The 18,372-nt window shown below is 34.8% G+C and overlaps 1 pseudogene; it reads left to right on the forward strand.

Annotated features, from left to right (window-relative positions):
• Window positions 1-1,982: 1,982 nt before the first annotated feature.
• On the forward strand, window positions 1,983-17,631 carry LOC129073638 (heterochromatin protein 1-binding protein 3-like; annotated as a pseudogene).
• The last annotated feature ends 741 nt before the right edge of the window (window positions 17,632-18,372 follow it).

Consider the following 18,372-nt stretch of genomic DNA (forward strand, 5'->3'; position numbering starts at 1 on the left):
CTGTTTTGTAGAAACCATACAACTGTGGAGAGAGGTGAGGATCACCAATACAGAGAACCAGCTCTTTGTTGTATCCTGAAGGCAAAAAGTCAAGACTTAAAAGATGCAACAATGGTACAAAGAGAGAGATGCTGAGCAATTTCTTTGCATCTTCAAAAGTCACCATCACCCTAGATCTAACTGTGTCTTACACATTACTATATTTTTACATGTTTTCCTACAAGTAATAAATGTTCTCAAGTTGAAGCAGTGAGTGTAGAATTGTTACTCTTACTTTGGGCAAATGTGTAAAGAGCAAAAGTGAACCCACGTATTTGGTGAAAAAGAAGTTAGTCACAGGTGAGAGCCTAATTTTTCTACCTGGGTAACAGGAGAATCCAGGATCAGAATCATCCAGTTTATAAACTCATTATGAAGTTTCTTATCAACCCAGGTGGTACACAAATATTACTCTAAAAGTAAAATAATTTTTTCATGGTTTTTTTAAGGCAGAATTTTAACTCATTGAGAATGTATTTGCAGAGTTGGCAGAGAAGATAGTGATGATATCCAAATATATTAGCACTGCAAAGAATAGATTTATTACTAATATTCTTTCTCCATTTAAATATGGTTGCATGTTAGCATCATTCTTTACATTGCTGGGTTTGTTCTTGGGAAAAATAATTTATTTTATATTTTATTTGACTAATTGTTGATTTCCCCTTGGAAATATTTTCTTATAATTTAGTCTTTGTCACTTAAGGATGATAATAAATCTATTTTATATAAAATCACAAAACACTTGTTGCAGTTTTATTATTGTCATTGTTAATGCTATTACTAGACCTTCTAAGAGCTATCTGAAATCTACATGAAACCTTATGTATTAAATCTACTGAAAAATAGATTATTTAATATTAGTGTCAATTCACTTGATAAATTAATTTCAGAGATATGTTGCATTTTAATCTGGGTAATAAGTTTCTAAGACTGCCGAGGAAAGGTTTTATTTAAAAGCCACATAATTAAGTCCAGTCGCATAGATCCACATGAATCCACAGTTTACTGAAAGGTCATTGTTCTCTTAAGAATACAAAATAAAGTATAACATCACCAGCACAGGAATATCTGAGCCTGGTTAGCCTCAGACAAATTGGGAATGTTATTCACTCACTGTGATATTAAAAGACCATGATGTCATTTCAGGCCTATGTAGATAGAGGCAAGACAGGGGGGAAAAGGCTGATTCGTGCTGAAAAACGAAAATCCTAAATAAAAAGGCAATGGCTCCAAAGCAGTGACCAGGAAATTACTTTCTGAGTAAGATGCTCTAGGGCAACAGTCTTCCTTTAACAAATATTGTTTAAGGCAGTGAAATCTGTTTGCCATCATTTCTTTCCTCCTAGGTCATTAAATGCAGAGGAAAAAGTCATTTGATAGCCACGGAAGCTATTTACTGAAAGTATATTCAATCACCATAAACATTATTTTTACAGCAAGACTAGTAAAAGATACTATGGGGGATCCCATAAAACATTTTTAAAAAGAAAAAAAATAATACTACCGTATATTTTTATGAGGGTTTCAGAGTGATCTGTATGCAGCTGTTTCCTCCAAGTACTGCCTGACATTGCAAGCTCTCGTTTTGGAACCAGATGGTATAAAATTCAGTTCCCAAATGAGAGAGATTTCATAGGCTAAAGAACAGGTTCGGGGATTGTGTTGTTTTGTAGCTAAGGATGGCTCCTGATATGTCTCTCTATATTTTCATCTATAAAATGAGAATCAATTGTAACATCAACACTAAATAATTTAGTGTTGATTAATAAAAGCATTAAAATAAAAACATTTTATTCCTTATGCATTTTAAAGACAGAAACAAACAGAACCACCTCCATCGTATGTTTACCAAATTGAATTTCTTTTCCTGCCTCTTTCTTTTGAAAATTTGACATGAGTAATTCTGTAGAAAAATGCTGTCACATTCAGTTCTCTGGGGTATGCAAGTAGAAGTTGCAAGATGTAGTTTGAAAAAGAAAGAACAGACTCAAATTCTCAAGGTTAGACTGGCCTTATCTGGAAAAAGTGTGGAGTGCTCTGAAAGGTGAGTTGCCAATGATGTGAGCAGATCAAACAGCTATTGTAAGCTCTGGTATGAGTGATTAAGGCATTCACCTCTGTGGAGCTGGAATCCTTTATCTAGACTGACTTGAGCGACTGCAGTCCCCTTATGTAGGGTTAATACTCCTTACATTGGTCTTTCTGGGTTTCTTTTTCTGTTTGTTTTGTTGTTGTTTTTTTTTTTTTTTTTGGCTGTGCCCAATTTACCTTATCCTCTTTCTTCTTAACTTTCTCTCCCTGGCACTCCTTCATATTTCCTATCATTTCTCAGTCTCAGTCCAGGAGAAGGAATTGCCTTTTTAAACCTTAAACTCTCCTTTAAGGATGTAGACTCCCAAAGCACAAAGACAGAGACTAAAAATTATTCCTTACTTCAGTCCTGTCAAATCACTTCCTTGAGGCAATAAATGTAAAATGGTCTAAATCACTTATTTTTCCCAACACTTTCTGCACTGAAGAGTCATCTGTTGGAGTTTTGGAAAAAAAAAATGTGTGAACCCCACCCTCAGAAGTATATTGCAGACAGGAGTATTTTTTAAATGCAGTCTAGTGTAGCCAGGTTTGTGAACATCTAGCTAGGTATTTGAATGGGGAGAAGGCAAAAATGAGAAAAAAATAAAAAATAAATGATAAGGACTATTAATATTTTGTTTATAGTAGTTTTAAACTATAAACTATGTTTATATAGTTGTTTAAAAAGATAAAGCATACCTTAAAAAGGAAATTTGTCTCCATTCAAGGTATTTAAAAAGCTATGTTACAGTCTTGTAAGAGTTCAAGGATATTTTGAGTATTAGCAGCATGGGTAGAATATATGTGACCATGACAAATATAACCACAATGAAGGGGAACTATACAGAAAGAATGGAGAATTCTAGCATTGCAAAAAGAACAATACGATAAACTTAGTAATTTCAGGTCTTGTATACTTAGTAGACATTGTTCAAAAAACCCAATGTAGCATTCATGTGTAATGATCTAAAATAAAATCTTTAATAAATCTGTATTTTTTTAAAAAGGTAAAAATGAGAATTTTGCTTACCATACCTCATAGACTCATTATACTGTGACTTATTATGAAAGCTGGTCCCTGGAAATTTATCTGATATACCCAAAACTTAACACATTTTATGACATACAGGGTTGCCTAACTCGGGTTGGCGTTTCCCAAGCTTTATCTATTGGTCTAAATTTTTTCCTCTATAATGTCTTTTTTTAGAGTTTTTCTTCCTTTTTCCGTAGTTTCAATTTCCCTGATATTTCAATGACATTCAAACCGGTCACAACTTCTCATTTTTTAAGGTTTTTTTTTTATTTTCACCTCTTTGTTGAGTCATTTCAGAGGAAAGGATTCATGATGCCATATGAGGGCTGTCATCACTGATTCTACATGAGAAGCTTAAGAAAGTATATAGCTGGATTTTAACTCCTTATTTTTAATGTACTTGTCAATAAAAACAATGTGAGAGACAGATCGCAATCCAGAAAAAAAGTAATAATCATGATATATGTTATTCTTAATTCTATTAAAAGATCTCTGGCTAGTCCGCAGTTATATTTCAAAATATTTACGATAAAATTGTTTTATAAATATGCTTTCAATATACTTAAAACTGAGTGTATTCATAGTATAAAATAAACACAACTAAACAATAAAATCCATGCATTTAAAAAAAAGATTTAAGTAAGCATTTTTAATAAATTTAACAAATATCCCATATAATTTTAACAGTATGTTTCTCTCTTGAGACTGTGCTGAGCTACTAAAAATAACTGATGACGGACATAGTACTTTAATTTTTAATATGATATACAGAGAATTAAATTTAAGAAACAACATTGAATGTAATCAATAGGCTAGTGATTTAAGAGGAGTATTTCCCAAAATAATTACTTTTTGTGTACCCTCAAAATCTAGCTATTGCTCTATGAGAAAAATATTTAGATAAGTTTCTAGGATTTTATTTATACCCAAGTGCACAATATTAAAACAATTTAATATGAACTGTAAAATTAAACTGAAGTGTGTGCATGTGCATGTGTGTAATTACATCCCTAGTTGCCAATATACAAAATAGCTTTTAAATAATAATAATAAAGATAAAACCAACTCTTAGTAACTTAAGATTTGATGTTGCAGAGTTCTTAAATATAAGCCATGTTTTTTTGAAATGCAAACCCTGGTACAAAAGCAAACTTGTATAAATGAAAAGTTAAGATGGATTTATTTGTATAAATAAATGGACTTTTCATGTTTTATTTTTTCTTTAAAACACAGTTTATTTCCAGCACTATTATGACCAGAGGCTGTTTTGAATAATGCTGTGCAAATAGCCAGTGTGCAAGGCTAGGCCGGTATGCCTGTTACTTTGCTTTTTGTATAAAGATTTTATTCAGATAACTAAACTATGTGTTTATGTGATAAGTGCTGACCTGCACAATGAGGGTGTAGCCCTCACTACCCATCTTGGATTTTTTTTTTAAGATAGGAAAATAAGGTAGCTAATTGTGAAATTTACTTTGAGTTTTGTTTCATCAACAAAGTGTTCATCTTGAAGAACTGGCAAAGATCCGAAATGACTTTAACAACCTGGACCAATTTTCCTTCTTCATTTGCTCAGATGAGTATGTGTTCCTGTGTCTGTCCATGAGTATTTTCTTTACCTTTGACTTTTGAAATATTTCTCTGATCATGTAGTCAAAGTCTTTGGTTTATGTTTCAGTTCTGCTACAAGTGGAAACCCATGTGATATCAGTACTCATTTGGAGAGCTAAATGGAAATATGGCAAAAGCTAGCCAGAGGAAGCACATTCTCACTTCCTCAAAGCAATCATAATAAAGATAGAGACATTGTTTTGGACTGCCATACTGTAGAGACTGACCATAGTTGGCCCACTAGAGAGCCCTTGTCCAGCTGCAGGTGTAGATGTGTGCTTGCTGTAGCTTAGCCGGAGCTGAATCCCTGTGAATGGGTGAGCATTCTCTCTGAAAGAATTAAAGAGAATCCCAGATGGAGTCTGAGGCAAACCTCAAAAGCAGCATACTCAGAGAAAGTAGAGTAAGAAAGACGTAAATTTTAAAAAGCTTGACATCTGTGTCAAAGGCATACAAATCATATATGAGAACAAAGGTTATGGGTAGGCAATCAGAAATGATTTCAGCAGCAAGAAAGCCTGAGTCATGTGTTCAATTTGTGTAAAACAAGGCCCTTATACTAAAAACATGTGTTTTTGAAGTAAATTCCACAATTATGGAAGATGATCTAATGTAATTCTTCATGTTCAGATGAGGAACTGTAAAACCACAGTGGTTAGGTGTTTGTTTGTTTTTTTTAAAATCTGGATGAGTCATTGCTTAAGTTTTCTGTTCCTACAAACTGGCTTCAAGAATTACAAAAAGCCATCCCCCCAACCGTCCCAATTTTTTTTCTGTGTATACTTAAAAGGAATTGTATTTCTCATTTTATTTTGAAAGATTACATTAGCAAATGTAAAGTGTTTACTAACTGAATATCCATGGAATAAACTAATTTACTTCAGTTCTCATTTTGCTAAGGAAACACATAAGAACTTTCGTTCTTTTTTATATTTTTTTTTAGGTTTCTTCAAGAATGCACATTTTAGTAGCACTCTCAATATGATACACTCCTGAAAATAATGTGTGCTATGACTATTGTTCAATTAAAATGCAGTGGACATAAAGTGTTCAAAAGGTTTTAATCTTTGCTTTTTTGTCTTAATTAATTAATTTGGTTTAATTGATTTTTATTGGGGTGACACTGATTCATAAAACCATACAGGTTTCAAGTGGACAACTCCACAAAACAACATCTGCACACTGTCGCATGTGCCCATTGCACCAAGCAAAGTCTCGTTTCATCTCCATTTTCTCTCTCTTTGCCGCTTCTTCCTGCCAATATCTTCTTTTCCCTCTGGCCATCATCACTACACTGCTGTCTGTGTGTATGTGATTATATATATACCTTCGTTGGCTAATCCCTTACTTTATTGCATCAAGTCCTCCTCCACTTCCTGTCTGACAGCTGTCAGTCTGTTCTGTGCAACCATGCCTCGGTTTCTATTTTGTTCTTTAGATTCCATGTATAGTTAAGATCACGTGGTGTTTATCTTTCTCTGATTTAGCACAGTAATCTGTACAATACTACAAGGCCATAAAAAAAAGAAGGAAATCTTAACTTTTGCTGTTGTTTCTTATAATCAGAATTCAGCCTTTCTAAAAATGGTGTTTGTATTAGCTTCTTAAAGTTACTGTCACAAAGTACTACAAATCAGGTGGCTTAACCAACAGAAATTTATTTTTGCAGTTCTGGAGGCTAGAAATCTGAAATCAAGATGTAGTTAGAGTTAATTTCTTCTGGGTACTGTGACAGAGAATTTGTTTCATGTCTCTCTTCTAACTTCTGGTGGCCTCAGGAGTTCCATGGCTTACAGATGAAATTTTCCCTATGTGTTCACATCATCTTTCTTCTATGTGTATCTGCCCCTGAACTCAAAGTTTCCCTTTTGGGAACCCTAGTCCACTGTTGGTATGAATGCAGACTGGTGCAGCCACTGTGGAAAGCAGTGTGGAATTTCCTCAAAAAGCTGAAAATGGAACTGCCTTTGGATCCAGTGATTCCCCTGCTGGGACTATACCCTAAGAACACAAAAACGCCAGTATAAAAGAACCTATGCACCCCAATGTTCATAGCAGCACATTTGACAATAGCCAAGTGTTGGAAGCAACCTAAATGCACATCAGTAGATGACTGGATCAAAAAATTATGGTACATATACACAATGGAATACTATGCAGCAGAAAGAAAAAAAGAACTACTAAACTTCGTGACAGCATGGATGGAACTGGAGAGCATTATGCTAAGCGAAATAGGCCGGGGGCGAAAAACAAATACCATGTGATCTCACCTATAAGCAGAACCTAACCAACAATACAAAGATGCAAGGAAAATAAGACCAGCAACACTGAAAGGAAAAGAAATCAACAGAGACAAGAGGGAAGGAGGGAGGGGGGGTGGGGAAAAGGAAGAGAAGGGGAAAGTCAAGGAACATATAGCAAGGACTCATGGACAAAACCAAAGGGGAAGAGCTGAGGGAGGGAAGGAGAGAGGGGGCAAGGGGAAGTGGTGGGGGGTAGGCAGAGACAAATGTATTTGAAAAAATAAATTAAAATAAAATTTAAAAAAATACAAAGTAAAAAAATAAATAAATGCATTGGCATTGAAAAAAAAAGTTTTCCTTTTAATAAGGACACAGTCATATTTATTGTAATTAGGGCCCACCCTAGTGACCTAATCTTTGTCATCTATAAAGACCTCATTTTCATGCAAGGCTTCAATATTCAGTACTGTATATTCAACATGTAAGTACTTCACATTCAGAAGTACTGAGGGTTAGGAATTCAATGTATTTTTGTGGGGAGGACACAGTTGAATACATTGTGATGTCCTAAAAAGGATTAATAAAACTTAGCATCTTATAGTCTGATGTTTGTAGAACATTGTATTTGATCATTTCCACCAGCATTTAAACATATTAAAGACCAGACCAACAACAAAAACATCTTTTCTCATTTTAATACACAATCTCAAGTTGCCATTTCTATTTTTATCCTCTTGTAGTTGAGTCTCTTAAAAAAAACTATTCTACATTTGTGATCTTTATTTCCAAGCCCCACATACACCCTGCTACAATAAGTTTTCACATTATGTCACACTGATGAAATAGTCTCTAATTAGGTTAACGATGATATCCATTTTGTTAAGTCCGTTTGCAATTTTTTTCCTCTGTCCTCAATTTGTTTGTTGTTTCTGGATCATTATGAGAAGATGAAATCTGCAATGGGCCCTGAGCATTCCTGTATGTTCTTCCGGACTATTCCAAGATTGCAAGTTCCTTTCAAGATTATTCTTTTTTGTTTATTTGTGTTTTTGTTTCTTTTTTATTGTATTTTATTGTTTATGTTATACAGTTGTCCCTGCTTTTTCTCCCTTTGCCCACCTTCACCCAGTCCCCCTCCCTTCCTTTGCCTGACTATTCTTTACTTGGGCTGATTCTCAGGGTTGTATTCCCAGCAAGCAATCTGAGGAATAACATTCTCTTTCATATGTGCAACATACTTGTTTTCACCTTACTACACAAGTTGTTAATCTTCCAGTCAGTATTCCTCACCTATAATGCAGTCCATTGCATGTGCAAGCATTGGATCGTGGGCACTTCACAGCACTCCATGGGATTCAGAGGACACAGGGAGCCAGCAAGTGCATTATATTGCCCCTATGGCTACTGTTTTTGCTGTGAATAATAAAGTCTTTAGTCCTTTGTCTCTAACCTAGGAGTCTCATGTATTCTTTCAGCATTCATGAAACAATAACAGACTAGCTTATTAGTTTGCATATAGAGGAACACCCAGGTTCTTCACAGTTCTTGATAATTATTTGACATTATTTGATATTCTTCAACTGCTACCTCTCAGTCTGCGTCTTTCAGATTTCCTTTTCAAGCAGTTCCTTTTCTAATGGGTCATCAGTTTCTGAAAGGTCAGAAACAGGCCTTTTACTAGGAGTCTCTTCCTAGGAAATTTCAACTCCTCCATAGTCTGGTTACCATGGTGATCCCCAGGTTTACTTGTTTAGCTCAGAGCTTTTTTTATGGAATATTAGTATATCCAACTACTGACTTAACATGTTGCTTGGATATTTTGAAGATATTACAGATTCATGATGTACATGACCAGATTCACCGTCCTGCTCATCATTCCTGATTTTCTTTTACTAGTCCATCTCACAGTAAATGGCATCATCATTCATCCATCTGCTCAGGCTGTTGTCTTCTGTCTCTCTCCTCCTATCTAATCCATCATCAAGACCAATTGCCTCTGTTATTTCCATATCCGTGGAATCTGTTTTGCTCTTTATCCTTATCTTCACTCTGTTCTAAGCTACTGTTACCTCTCAAGTAGACATCCTCATTTATCCCTCTAAATTCATTCTGTTCTCCTTCAAATCTGCTTTTCAACTGTAGCCAGAGTGAGTGATCACTTTAAAACTCACATTAAATAATGTCATCCCTCTGCTTGAAGCTCGCTTAAAACCTTCATTGCACTTAAAGTAAATGTCATCAGTTAACTCCTGCTCATCATTTTGATCACAGCTCATGTAAAGCTTTCAGTGACTACCCAATCAGATTTGGATCATTTGTTACACAATCGCATAAAACCTTGTTTTCTGTTTTCAGGGTTCTTTTTCAGATGGACGTTATATAACTTTAGTGAGATTATTTAATTAATATTCATGTCCCTTTTCAGACAGTAAGCTCCTTGAGAGTAAGGATCCATGTTTGAGTTAATTCACATTGAATCTCCAGCAAGAAGTACAGTGTTTGTCCCAAATTGGCACTCAAATATTTGAGAATGAGCAAGAGAATGACTGCTTCAGGGAAACAACCATGTTTTTTTTTTTCATATCTTAAAATGTTTGTTGTGCTTTAGCTAACAATTCATACAGAAGTCAATGGGATATTTTAAAAATTATAGATCATGTCATGTTTGCTCTTACATAAAACCTTCCATGGCTTCCCATCACAATTAGAACAGATTCAAATTTTTATCTTGGTTAAAAGACCCAATATGTTTTATTCACTGGCTAACCTGTGACCTTTCTCCTAGAATTCTTTCTCTCACCTACTAAAATAAAGCTACACTGGAAATTGCTCTTTTATTCCTACCCAAAACCCTACCTACCAACCATTCCCCTTAATCGTTGCTTCATTGAGTCCTTCTCTCTCTTACATCTCAGTGTAAATGTCACCCAAGTTTCCCTCTTCATCAAACCTTAAACAGTTATCTGATTAGTTCCTCCTGAGAACTTTTCACAATGTGGTATTTTTCCTATATGATTGTCTACTTATTTACAGTCCAAGTTCTGTCACTCCTACACACACACACACACACACACACACACACACACACACCCTCACTCCACTGGAAAATTCCTTACATGTAGACTTTCTTGTTCATTCATGCATCCCCAGGACTTAAAAAAATGCCAGGTATATTGCAGTCACTCAATAAACAATTTTTGAATAAATTAACTATCTTTAAATTTATAGATCAGATAATTTCCAGCAATGCTTTTGGTTTAGGAAATTAAAATTGCCTTATCTTACCACATGTGAGAGTGATTATGATATTCTAACATAGCTCAAAACAATGTTTTTAAATAATTTGGGGTTTGTCTCTAAATCAGTAGGGATTCTATAGGTCTACGATTTTTGTTTTCATCACTGATTTACCTTGAGAACAAGCTTCCTTTTAGCAATGTGAAATTGAGGAAAGATTTAATCTAATGTGATAGAATGTTCTGACTTTTAATTTAAGTTTGGTGCAAACACAGAAGAGCCAAAGGGTCCCTTAACTATGCTCTGATCTTGAAACATATCTTCCTTCTGTACCCTCCCAGGATTTAGATTTGAAGGCAACAGGCTGTACAATCACACATCTATAATATTGTCAAAAGCAGAACTTAATTATTTCAACCTCCAACACTCAAGGAAGAAACTCTCCCTCCAGTGCAGCTCAGCATGCTTCCTTTAACTTGCTTCCATTTGGGAAAATAAAGTGCAAATTTTCCTAAACTATGGACAACCTTTCTGAGATATGTTTTGGTGTTTCAGGGTTAACCTTAGGCAAAATTTTGAAGTATTTGGAATTATTCTTGTGGATGTTATATTTGTGTTTCCCTTTATTTTGACATCGCTAATCCCTTGTACCCAAAGGTCCAACATTTCTTTTCTATTTTTTTGTATATTTTTTTTATTGTTCAAATACATTTGTCTCCATTTTCCCACCACCACTTCCTCTGTCCCCCCTCTCCCCCTTCCCTCTCTCAATCCTTCCCCACTTTGGCTTTGTCCTTGGGTCCTTCACAGATGTTCCTTGACTCTACCCTTCCCCTTCTTTTCCCTGTTACCCTGTCCCTCCTCCTCTCATTACTGTTGGTTTGTTTTTTTCTTTCAATGTTGCTGGTTATATTTTTCTTGTTCGTTTGTTTTGTTGATCCACTTATAGGTGAGATCATATGGTATTTGTCTTTCACCCCCTGGCTTATTTCGTTTAGCATAATGCTCTCCCGTTCCATTCATGCTGCCTCAAAAGGTAGTAGCTCTTTCACATTTCAAGCTCCTCATTTTTATTTTTCCTTGGAAGTGTGCCATACTTTGTAACTTTCTCTTAATTTTCCCTTCTTCTCCCCATCAATGCTTCTCTTTAATCTGATAAGTAAATTCAAAATAGTTAGATAATACTAGTTGGTTAATGTCCTACTCTTTCAGGAAATGTGTTTCTCTTTAACCTAGGGCTATCTTTTCCCTCAAAAATGTTATTTTAATGATCTTCTTGTTTAAGTCTTTGTAGGTTATTTTTTTAATTGTTATTATTATTATCTCTAATCAAGTAAGAGCAAATTAGAAATGATAAATCTATCACACAGTCTTGTGGAAAGGAGGGCTGTGATTTGGTAAATGTATGAAATACAAGTTCTAACAAGTTTTGAAATAGGCAATGTCCAAAAGCATGAGACATGTCATGACAGTACATAATCAAGTTTGTCAATACAGACATGTAAAGGGTAATCAAAGACCTGGTGGTCAAATGGTAAGGAAACTAAAACTCAAGTCCCCTTTTGAACTATCAATGAGCCAAAAAGAGAAACAAATAACACCAGTACCATTTGTAAGAATGACAGGATGTACATGAAGGCCAGTTGTGAACAGCTCATGGGCAGTTGGTTGACAGAGCATAATTTCATGTTCCATAATTAGATGCCTTTTTAGGAATCAGAATCCACACTGTGCTTATTCTAAGGTAGCTGGGTTCTGATATTTTGGAAAAGGAGGGCACTTTGGAGAAGGGTCACCAAAGGGTAGAAGCACAAGTCCTTTGCTTAAAACTCTAGCTTCAAGACTCTTTAACCAGAGTTAGAATATTCATTATTTCCTACCACTTCTCTTTAATTTTCTATTAAAACTGAAGCCTAAGTGTATATGGAATGATTGCATAGACACATCTCCATCAGTCATTATGCAACCTCGATAAATTAAGCAAGAAAATATTTGTTCAATGTGGGACATTCTGTTTGTCAATAGTAAGTACTTTATAAATTTCAGCAGTCATCTAAACATAGTATTATTATTAATAATAATATGACCTCCTGCAGCTGTTAGCTAGGCAGTAAGTTACTATTTTGGGTTTTAGAGACAGTCAGCACTCAGTATAGAAGATACTTTTTTACCTAAAGCCATGAAACTCAGTAAGACATGGACTCATAGTCAGTAATGGTGGAACCACTGTGCATTGAAGAAGAGCATAAAAGATAGAGGTGAACAATCTGGTTTGAAACAATATGAATTAGAGATAAATAAGCAGTGTTTAACGTATAATGGCTAACATATATATACTTAGCACTTAAGATACATACATATAGATATAGATATAGTTATATATCCATGAATCCATTTAATAGATATATTGCTATTTCTGTCTCTCTCTGTCTTCCTCTCATCTTTATAAGGCTTCTGCATGATGATGATTTTATACATTTTTATATGAGAAATGGGGCGTTCAGCAATTTAATGAGTTCTAAAGCTGTATACAGCTCTATAACATTTTTAGATTTTCTGATTCTAAAGTTTGATTCATGGACTTCTTTAAGAAAGAAATCAGAAGACAATGTGATAGAATAGTGGAGGAGAAACTGAGGGTGGATGCAAAGACATGGTATAGCAGCTTTTGTATTATACACTCCTAGGTTTGTTAACAGCTCCATCAGGTACTAGCTGGGATATCTTGGTCAAGAGAATTGTTGTAAGCTTGGGTTTCCTTATTTTTGATATAGGGTTAATGATACTAAACCACAGATTCAAGAAGCCTAGAGAAAAACAAGAAGGATAAATTACAGGTAAAAAAAAAAAAAAAGAACGACCAAAAACCTACAACTGACCAGTGTGAATCAGTTGGTTGGGTGTCAACTTGCAAGGCAAAGGGTCACTGGTTCAATTCCCAATAAGGGCATATGCCTGGGTTGTGGGTTCTGTCCCCAGTCAGGGTATGTCCAAGAAGCCACTGATCGATGTATCTCTCTTGCATCAATGCTTCTGTTCTTCTATTTCTGCCTCTTGTCCTCTCTCTCTAAAAATAGAGATATAAAATGTACACCGAGTTGCATCATATTCAAACTACAGAAATCAAAGATAAAGAGTTGTAGGCATTCAATGATTAAAAGAAAACAGCCTCACTATACGTATCATATAACTGTTACTGGGTAAATTGCATGAAGATAATGCCATAATGGATCTAATTATAAGAAGCTGATTATTTTGCCATGTTTATAATACTATAACGGAAAAAGAGCTTCTCATTATTAAGGAGAGATACAGAAACTGACATTTCTAGTTACCCTGCTGTTGCCCAGAACTTTTTATAAATTATGGAACATATGGATCTTATCCTTAGTTTCCTTGCCAGGTAATATAAACCCAATGCAAACATTATTGTCAGTATGTGGAATACTTTTCATGGTGGTCTAAGGGAGAGATCTTTCAAATTAAATTTAAAAACATATTTTCCAGTGATTTGAAGTCAAATTATATGCAAAATGTACAAGACTCTTTTCTATAAAATGAGACATTGACATACTATTTCAAATAACTCTGTTCAAGTTACCTCAACTTTTACCTCTTTTGACTATTTTTCTTACTTTGTATTAGAAAATACCTAAAGCTTTTTTAGTAAATTATTTTAGGCCAAGAAATGATAGTCTTAGTTTACAGTCTTTATATCTCTTGCCACATGACCTCTCCTCTTCTTTCATCAAAAAATTTACCACAAAAAATTCTAAAAATATTCTTATTCTCTAAGGCACTTCTTGGCTTCATATTTTTCTTGGATATGGTGTCCAGAGGTGGTACAATTTCACATGCAGAACATAAAATGTGAAAACCTGTCTAAGTATTTCTTATAAAAGGAAGCAGATTTGAAGTCTTGATAATAAAAAGAAAGCAGGAGAATCCAGCAGATCAAATTGAACTCTTCCAGTTAGAATCTATGATTGTTTCATAACTAATTTCCTTATTCTTATACATTGACCTTAGAATTTCAGTAAAGTTCTTGGATTTTTATCCATCTTCTCAGGGTTGCATCTTTCATTAAGGGGTATAAATTTTCAAGCTTAATTTTTCCAAGCCAATGTTTTTAGTTGTAAAAATACACCATAAAAATTTTAATAACAAAAAGCTTTCTATTTTTATATTCTTATTTATTCAGCTTCTAGATCCTGAAAGAAAGTTTATTTTATCTAAGATAATAACAAAGGAAAATATCACAATATAGCAAAATAGAAGAGAAATTTATACTCAAATTATGAAGAACATGCTAACATTTGATAGATGATATTACCATTGCACTGGAGTCGTTATGTTTGTGTGGAGGTGTCAAGGCCTATTTGCTTTTATTTGTGTCTTCTTTTAAAGTCATCACCAGAAATTTGAACTTTCAATTTCAGTCTTGCTCTGATGTTCTGAGACCAGGTAAAGTCTAAGTTCTGTATTTCTTCTCTTGAGAAGGAATATTTAGTAAATAAATACAGATTTTGGAATTTGGATTCTTTCTGTTTTAGTATACCACATTTTATAAACAGATGATTATTCCTGGATTTAGGAAAAGAGAGATGCCAGATGGTGAGACTAAAAAGCAACATTCAAACTGAAATTGCTACAATAATAGAGAGAAAAATAAAGAAAGAGCTCTCATAGTAAAATGTTTTGTGATTATCTGTTTCAAGTGGTCTCCAGAGTAAACATTCTTCTTTAAGGGAATGTATTTTTTATATATAATCTTTATTGTATTTTTTTCCATTATCACTTAGTCCCCTTATATCCTCCACCCCCTAACAATCACCACACTGCTGTCCATATATCTATGAGCTATTTTAAGGAAACGTATTTTACCTTGAGGCTCTTAAGAGGACATCAGGCAAAAAAAAATTAGTAAAAATATGGTACTATATGGGGTCTGTTTGGAAAAAGCCCAGCCATTGTTAATATAAGGAGAATGGTTTGCATGACATGTTGTAATCTGGCAACCAAAGAGCGTGGACTGGAATATGCATGCATGAACAATGAGACTTCACTGTACTTGTCAGTGGGGGTGGTAGATGCCATGGGCGAGCATGGGTGGCTGCCACATTCAAAATGACTGAGCAGTTAGAACAAAGAATCTGTATCAAATTTTGCATTAAGCTTTAACATTCCTCTGCGGAAACTTTTTGGGTAATTCAGAAGGTCACGGCTATGGGCATCTGGTGATTGGCAGCTTCATCATGACAACACGCTCACTCTTGCATCATATTTCATGCAGTTTTTTTGTGAAACACCATATCACCCATGTGACTCAGCCCCTCTACAGCCCAGATTTGGCTTTCTGTGACTTCCGGCTTTTCCCAAAACTAAAATCACCTTTGAAGGGGAAGAGGTTTCAGATCATCGATGAGATTCAGGAAATACAATGAGGAAGCTGATGGCAACTGGGAGAATGTATGAGGTTCTATGGTGCCTACTTTGAAGGGGACTGAGTCATTGTCCTATGTATAATGTTCCTTATATATTAAATCTTCTTCAATAAATGTGTCTATTTTTCATAGTACATGGTTGGATACCTTCTGGAAAGACTTCATATACCTTGTCAAGATGCTTTCTGAATTGTTATAGAGTTTACAATTTCTGTATTGTAAACTTACTAAAAAATGCTGATTGATCTTGATTGAAGACTTCACTCATTAACATTTGGATGAGTAAAACTGTAAGTTCCTCTGAGAGGTACAGTAGATTAGCATAGTAGTCAAGACTTCATTCCACAAATATTTGTAAGCATATTTATACGCTTATTTTATGTCAAGGTACTCTTTTGTGATTTACTTTCAGGAGCGAGGGCAGGGAACTCTGGGGACAAGGCTGTATTGCTGGTAAGAGAATAAATTTATTGAACTGTCCTAGATATTGATTTCTGAAAAGTAAAAACATTTTAGTGTTAAAAGGACCATGCATGAACCCAAAGATGTGTACTTTTATATACTTAGTCAAAATCCATGATTTTTGAAACTTGATCTTTGAAAATGATTGGTGATTCCATTTATGCATGTCCATCTCATGTCACCACATATGTAAGTCAGAGGATAAAGGTAAACTCAGAATATCTGGAAAATATTAGTCTGTGCTTTCTTTTAAAACATGATGTAAAAACAAAATGTGACTCATATTAATAGTTAGTTCCTTAAATTTGGAAGAGCACTTTGTACTTGTGTGTGTGTTATATTTAAATGTGTTATTCTTAAAATCTTAGGGAAAACTTTTAATTGATTCTGTGGTAGATTACTTAAGATTTCTTTGACAGTTTTCCTTACCCCTCTATGCATGCCCCTTTGCAATGAGACTTGACAATTTCTCCAATCAAAAAATGAAGTCTTTTATCTCCACCTCTGTAATCTGGGCTTATCTATTAAATGTTTTGACTAATTCAATATGGCAGAAGTGACATTGTGTAATGTCTGAGCCTGAGTCTCAATAAATCTCGACGTTTTCATGCTTCTACTACCATGTGATGTCTAGCCTACTGTAAGACAAATGGTCTCATGGAGCACAGACAAGCCATTGCAGCTGAGGGATTCCAGACTAACCAGCTGATAGCCAGTAACAACTATTAGAAAAGTGACTGAGGCCATCTTATGTCTTCCATCTTCTGCTGAGCAGCCAGATGATTTCTACATTATAATGGCCCTAGAAGATACCAGAAGAACTCTTAAGGCAGGAGAAATGCCTTAGCTCAAATTGCAGAATTATGGTGAAATAACATGTTTGTTAAAGAAAAGAAAGAAAGCGAGCCCTCTAAGGGGAAAAAAGAAGGATGAGAAAGTTCAGTTTACAGAAAAGGAGAAGAGAGGGCAAAATACTTTTCTGAGCTATCCTTTCTGCCAGCCAGCTACTGAGGGTCCAAACAAGCCCTGATGGCTTCCTCGCCAAGTCCCAAAATGGATGCAACCCTAGTTGAGGCCATCAAGGCATGCATCCAGAAGAGTGGTGCATTAGTTGTTCTTAGTTGAAAATATATCCTCCATAAGTACCTTCACTGGAGCCAGAGAGAATGGGTTAGCTCCTTAAATGAGCACTGAAGAGAGAATTGAATAGAGATGTCAACAAACAGGTAGAAGCAAAAGGTGCTTTTGGGAGTTCTGTTGTGGTCCAGAAATCGAGAAAATCCCTATGAAATCCAGAAATACGAAGAACAGGAGCTCTACAGTAGATCCAGAACCACAAGTAAAATTGGAAGATATCCTCCCACTGGTCTTTATTTGTCTTTGTGAACCTAAAGAAACTTCTTGCAGTCTCATCAGAAAATATGTGCCTTGGTATTGCCTAAAGCTTAGAGTAGACATCAGATATGACCTGTTGACCTGGATTTAAAAGCTCATTATTCCCTTAGCCCCTTTTCATGAGAAAGCAGGAAAATTAAATATTCAATAAAGATTACTGTTAGCTAAGCTAGGAATAAACCTTTTGTGAGGTTTAATTTTTTATCCTAGTATTTGTGTTTCTTTCATATTTCCATATATAGCTTCTTTTTGGAACTGAAACTACAGGTTAACTTTTATAAAAGCTTGATAAGGTAACTGCTCTCATGATATCAGCTGCTTGAATATTCAGTGTTAAACTCTATTGTCTCTTATACTCATTTTTTATTATTTTTTCTCATTTTTATATTGTGGCAAAATACACATAAAAGTAAAATTTACCATGCTAACCATTTTTAAATGTACAGTGCTTAAAGTATTAAATGTATTCATAATATGCTACCATCACCACCATCCATCTGCAGAACTATTTTCATATTGTAAAACTGCAGCTTGTTTCCCATTAAACAAGAAATCCTCATTTCCTCCAGCCCTTCGTTATCACCATTCTACTTTCTGTCTCAGATCTTGACTACTCTAAGTACCTCATGTAAGTTCAATTATACAGTATTTGTCGTTTTGTGACTGGTTTATTTAACTAATATTTTCAAGGTTCATTCATGCTTTTGCATGAGTCAGATTTCTTTTCTAAGGCTCAATAATATTGCATTATATGTATATACTACATTTGAATTATCTATTCATCTGTAAAGGAATACTTGAGTTGCTTCATATTTTACCTATTGCAAATGAT

Source organism: Pteronotus mesoamericanus, unplaced genomic scaffold, assembly GCF_021234165.1.
Source record: "Pteronotus mesoamericanus isolate MK-2021 breed Mesoamerican mustached bat unplaced genomic scaffold, CSHL_Meso_final contig_42, whole genome shotgun sequence".
Taxonomy (NCBI): Eukaryota; Metazoa; Chordata; class Mammalia; order Chiroptera; family Mormoopidae; genus Pteronotus; species Pteronotus mesoamericanus.